Source organism: Dipodomys merriami, unplaced genomic scaffold (genome assembly GCF_024711535.1).
Source record: "Dipodomys merriami isolate MVZ:Mamm:240054 unplaced genomic scaffold, mDipMer1.0.p SCAF_203, whole genome shotgun sequence".
Classification (NCBI taxonomy): Eukaryota; Metazoa; Chordata; class Mammalia; order Rodentia; family Heteromyidae; genus Dipodomys; species Dipodomys merriami.
The window spans coordinates 1137113-1143405 of record NW_027203416.1 but is presented as its reverse complement, the minus strand read 5'-3'; the positions used below and the strand labels follow the sequence as shown (position 1 = coordinate 1143405).

The 6293-nt window shown below is 33.8% G+C and overlaps 1 non-coding gene across 1 annotated transcript; it reads right to left on the bottom strand.

Moving 5' to 3' along the window:
* Positions 1–4984: 4984 nt before the first annotated feature.
* On the bottom strand, positions 4985–5090 carry LOC138833316 (U6 spliceosomal RNA). Its single transcript, XR_011373859.1, has one exon. It is a non-coding gene; the product is annotated as a U6 spliceosomal RNA (small nuclear RNA).
* Between the last annotated feature and the right edge of the window lie 1203 nt (positions 5091–6293).

The window sequence follows — 6293 nt, the reverse complement described above, 5'->3', positions numbered from 1 at the left end:
CATTCATAACAACAACAATAAAGAACATTTCCTGGAGTTCATTTCATTTAGAATCACCTTATATGGTTATAGTACATAGCTATTGAGTTATTCTGCTCATCTAATAAGGTTATACGTGATGTGCACAATAATGTTTCCCTTTTTACCCAATATTCCCACTTCTGGGCATTTAACCATGTGACCACAAACAAGACCACACTGAAGCTACCAGCACAATTATGTTTATCACAGTATTATTTACCATAGCTAAGATATGGAATCAACTCATATGCCTCTCAATAGATGAATGGAACAAGAAAATGTGACACACACACACACACACACACACACACAGACACGCACACACACACACATACACAAATACACATACATGGAATACTATGCTTCCATCAGAAACAATGATACCACCTTATCTGTAAGGAAATGGAAGATCTTGGAACAAATCATATTAACTGAAGTAAGCCAGACTTAAAGGAACATAGGTCTCAAGGTTTTTCTTATTTGTAATAATTAAGTTACATCAAGGAAAATTTCATGTATTTTAATTTGACATTTTGTTCTATGTTGAGCATATATTATTGCTATATTGCTTGTTATTGTTTCCTTTTTTTGAGGAGGCCTAACATTTATTTAACCAATAAAGTGAAATATGTAGGCACTGTTATCAGGTTTAATATAATGTATCTACTTAATTTTTTTTATTGTGAAAATATTGTACAGAAGGGTTACAATTACATAGGCAAGGTAATGAGTACATTTCTTATCAAGCATTGTTGATTCCTCTTTTGTTTCCCCTTGCCATCCCTTCCTATAAATCCCCCTACCCTGTGCCAAAGCTGTAAAGTTCGTTTTGTGACATAACATCTTATACATCTCATTGTTGCAATGGGTCCACCTTTATCCCTATTTAAACAATTTTTTCCTTCCCCTCCACAAATTATACCTACATCAAATACAGTGCAAACAGGGGTTATACCGTGGGGGAGAGACATACAAAGCAACACAGAAATATTTTATAAATATATTAGAAACAATAGCAAGAAAGATTTAAAAAAAAGAGTTCTTATCTTGGTGAACTTTTCGCCTAACATCAACTTATCTGACCATTTCTGCTTGTCTCAGATATATATTAGTTGTTATAAATAAAGGAAACCATGAGATCTATGTTTCTTTGTGCCTAGGTTATTTCACTTAATATAATTTTTTTCAAGTCTTTTCATTTCCTGACAAATGGGGCAACAGGCCGTTATACTTAAAGAATTATGTTCATTTTATCCATTACTGAAGGAAGAACAACTGAAAGAGCAACCCCTATGAGGAAGAACAACTCCTACTTACTTATCATCATTCCTATGTAAGGCCAGTGTTGTCCCCTGTATCCTCATGTTGTACATTACAACTCTATACTTGGTCATCCTGTATATCTACTATCTTCTACACTGTGACCTAAATGCCCCAGCAATTCCACTTTGCTTTACTTTTTAAAAAAATTATCTCTAAATGTTTGAGATTGGTGTGTGTGTGTGTGTGTGTGTGTGTGTGTGTGTGTGTGTGTGTGTGTGTGTGTGTGCGTGTGTTGTTGTTGTTGTTGTTGTTGTTTTACAAAGATCACAAGACAATATTTTTCTTGATTTGAATACATCTTTCAGGTTATTGTAAGTTGTGGCTAATGGGAGAAGTCTCTTGCTATTTTAAGTATGAAACAGAAAAATATATTTGTGCATGCACCACAGTTGCTTTATTATTCTGTACTTGAACACTTAACTTCGATTTTTATCTTGGCTGTTGTTGTGAATAATGTGAATAATAATGAACCACAGATATATTTATCAGTTATCCATAGAGAAATAATCACATGATCGGTGGATAAGATGATATTTCAAGTTTGCATTTCTTAGAAAATTGCATACTACTTTCTACAATGAGAATACTAACCTGTATGTTGACCAAGAGTGTAGAAAATTTCCTTTTTTCTACACTCTCACCAACATTATTACCTTCTGAGTTTTTTGAAAGGGCAGGTTTTTACTATGTGTAGTACCCTAGACTGGCCTTAGACTCAAATCCCCTTACTCCAACCTCTCCAATGCTTGGAATTACAAGCCTTAACCACCACACGAGGTTCCTCTGATTTTTTAATGAGTATAATAGTTATGAAGTAGTATCATATTAATTTCTCTAATGACTTCTGTTCAGAAAGCATTAAGCCAGCATAGAAGTGGTATTAAACATAATTTTGTAAAGACACTGGCCATTTTCAGGCTATTGGAAAACATGTCTATTCAGAACTTTTGTCCATTTTTAATCATTTCTTGTTAATCTCATCTTTAATCTCTCTATACGAAATCAATAATTAATTCAAGGTTTTAGAAAGAAAAAAATTAAGCAATTACTAACATTTTTCATTTTTCAATAACATGATAAATTGCTTAAATCATTTTCTGTTTACACTTGAGACTATATAACTCAATATAGTTAGACCTTCTATAAGACTATATGTATTTTATTTATTTTAAGATGATTGTTCTTCCAAAGCCTGCGTGTATAATTTCCCTTAGATTCTTTCTGTCTCATGTAGTTCAGATTTCAAATTGAAGAATAAATGTAAAGAAGCAAACAAAAAAATACAGTTCCTCTCATTTGATATTGCCTCTACAAGAATGAGGAAAGAGTTCATCCTCGTAAGGACCTATGATATAATACCAAAAAGAGAATTCATTCTTCTAGGTATTCCCTATTTTTGCAATGTAACTTAAACGAAGTAAAACACAATATACTTTTCAGATACTTTTACGTTTTATTAGTTTTGCACATTTTCGTATGGACTTCACCTCAGTCTACAACATTCCTTCATTATTCTGTCCCTGAAATTTTTATACTACCAAGACATAAGATAACCAGTTTGATTTACAGCATGAGAAGTTATCCAACTAGCTTCCTTAGAAACAGAGCATGGTCAATAGATAACATTACTTCTGGTTACTCACTACCTGTAATGGTTTCTGTAATACTTATTGCATTCTATTTAGTATTTAAAAAACTGCTGGCTAAACTCAACGCTCATTCATAGAAATTTATATTAAGTATTTCACAAGTTTTATTTTTCTCAATTCTTAAGGTAACATTTGCGATAATGCTAATATTATTATCATTCTAGTGTTGGGAAAAATTGTAACTAAAGGCACTAAGTGAATGGTCCAAAGACAAACAGTGAGCAAGGAAATAAGTTAATGTTTCCAAAAGTCTTTCAACAATATAAAAAAGGTAGGTAAAACCCCCATTCTCTTACACTCTCAATTCAATATTCATGTTGTCCAAGAAAAAATAGCATAACAATTACTGCCCATGGAGATTGTTTTCTGTTACAGTTTATATTCAACACAGACTGTGTTGGTGACATTGGGTTATCCCGAACAGAACTGAACTTATAAATTGAGGTCCAAAGATAGTCAAATTTCTTCTGTCACTCAGCTCCAATAGCCTTTTTTAAAAAGTACTAAAATTTTAAATAGCTTCACTTACTGTCTTTTAAGAATCCCAAAACGAAATAAGTTCACATATATTCACTCCAAAATGCTTTAATAGTAGGAGATGATAAAACACGCCCCTGAGAAGTAAATTTTCTCCTACTTTTAAAATTATTCTGAAAGCCTTGTGCTGGCTGGTCACTCCTGTAATCCTATCTACGGTAGATATCTACTCAGTAGCCTGAGATCTGTGGATAATAGTTGGAAGCCAATCAGGGCTAAATAAATTCATGAAATTATTTTTCAAAACTTATAATGAACTAGCAAACAGCCTGGAATGGAGATGTAGCTCATATAGTGCTCACCAATCTAGGGAGAGAAGGCCTAGCAATACCTTGAAGCACTGATTTCACTCTGAGCATGCTAATACACAAGCATCGGTGTGTGTGCACGTGTAGGTGCGTGCGCACACACCCACAGACACACCCACACATTTAATCAAAATAACATCATATCAGTGTTCTACACTAATTTCTTTGTTAATGATATTATATGGATAAAATAGAGGAAATAACTATTCCATCTCGGAAAATTTGTATACATATTTTAATTGTAAAAATACTTTACAGAGGGGTCACATTTACATGAGCAAATAATGAGTACAATTCCTAACAAGCATTGTTACCTCCTCCTTTATTTTTCCCCCATCATCCCTACCCTCCCACCTCCACAAATACACCCCCCCTTCCCCGGCCTAAATTGTAAAGTTCATTTTTCAACAGAATGTCTTGTGCATCTCATTGTTACAATTGGTCAACCTGTATCCCTATTTAAGTATTTTTATTTCCCTTCCCCTCCCCAAATTAGAGAAACATATACATAGGATGTAGGGGCACCAACTTCAAATACAGTGAAAACAGGGGTTATAGTGTGGGAGAGGAACATACAAAGAAACAAAAAATATCCCATTGCACATTATAAGTACGTTAGAAACAATAGAGATAAAACTACTTGTTTCCCTATCTTGGGGTTCATTTCCCTTAATATCATCTTATCTGGTCATATGCACATGGCTTTTGACCTTTTCTGCTTATCCCAGACATATATTAGTTATTGAAAATAATGGAAACCATGGGACGTATGTTTCTTTGGACTTAGCTTACTTCACTTAATGAATTTTTTTTTCTAAGTCTTTCCAATTCCTAAAAAATTGGGCGATGTAATTGTTTCTGATGGAGGCATAGAATTCCATTGTGTACATATACCACATTTTCCTTCATCCATTCATCTACTGAGGGCCATCGGGGTGGGTTCCGTATCTTAGCTATTGTAAATAATGCTGCAGTAAACATAGTTGTGATGGTAGTTTATTTGTGAACATTTGGTTAAATCCCCAAAAGTGGGATTGCTGGGTCATAGTGGAGCTTTTTATGGAGTCTTTTGAGGACCCTCCATACTTTCCAAAGTTGACACTCTCACCAAGAATGCAGTAGGGTTCCTTGTGGCCACATCCTCTCCAGCATCTGGAACACTTCACGAATTTAGGTGTCAACCTTGCACAAGGCCATGGTAATCTTCTCTGTAATGTTCCAATTTTAGTGTATGTGCTGCCGAATTGAGCACAAAACATTTTATTTTTTTGGGTCCGGTCATGGGGCCTGAACTCTGGGCTTGGGCACTGTCCCTCAGCTCTTCAGCTCAAGGCCAGCGCTCTACCACTTGAGCCACAGCACCACTTTTGGCTTTTTGTTCATGCGGTGCTGAGAAATAGAACCCAGGGCCTCAGGCATGCAAGCCAAGCGCTCTACAACTGAGCCAACTTCCGAGCCCGCACAAAACATTTTTTATATATAAAGTGCAACTGATTTTCTTAAACTAGACAATTCAAAAAAGTAAGTTCAAAGGAATTTTCATGAAGTTTTAGAACCATGTATTTCTTACATAAGCACACATTTAAGAATAAAGTCAAGATTGACATGTCAAAAATTAAATAATTCCAGATAATTGTTGTTTGAGATGTGTGGGAGGAGGAATTCCATTATTCTATACAAGGCACCTGTCATAATGAACACTGCAGCAAGTGTTCAGGTTTGTTAAAATTTTAATGTTTTAAATGTATTTAAATTTGAGAATTTGCTTATATATGCCAAAATTAGGACGGTTTGGCAGGTCATAAAACTTTTCTATAAAGTATTTAAGATTTATGGTAGCAGATATATGCTACTAAGTATGTACATTTCAGAGTTTATAGAAACATTACTAATGAGAATTTGCAAAGGTTTTGTTTAAAGAAGCAGAGTGAAGAGTTAACACTGTTAACTACACAGTTTCTGTTAAAACTTTAGAACTTCCATACATTACTTTATAAGTTCGTGAGGAACAAATGATGATATAAGCCATATAAAAAAGATGAGATGAGATGATCCATAAAAAGTAATCTTAGTGGGCAAATTTAAAGATTACTCATAGCCTATAAAACTCTTGTTCAACATCAAAATCTTAGCCAGTGTTAAATGTACAGGAATATGAGAAAATAGTAAAAATCTAATTTGTACTACACTTCAAATACTTAAAACACTGATAATTGTTTTTTTATTTTATTAATTATTAATATTTAATTATTAGTTTTCTTATTTGTAGCATGTTTTCCTTGTAATATAATACAACTTTTTGTAAGTCGAAATCAAGAGTTACTTTGAGAAGGTAACTGGGATGGCCAAGCCAATTTTTAATAGGTGCATGTGAATTTACAAAGAGGAAAATAAAGAACAAAATATTTATTAAAAATTTATCAAGTACAGTCTGAATCAGGAGGGATGATAAATG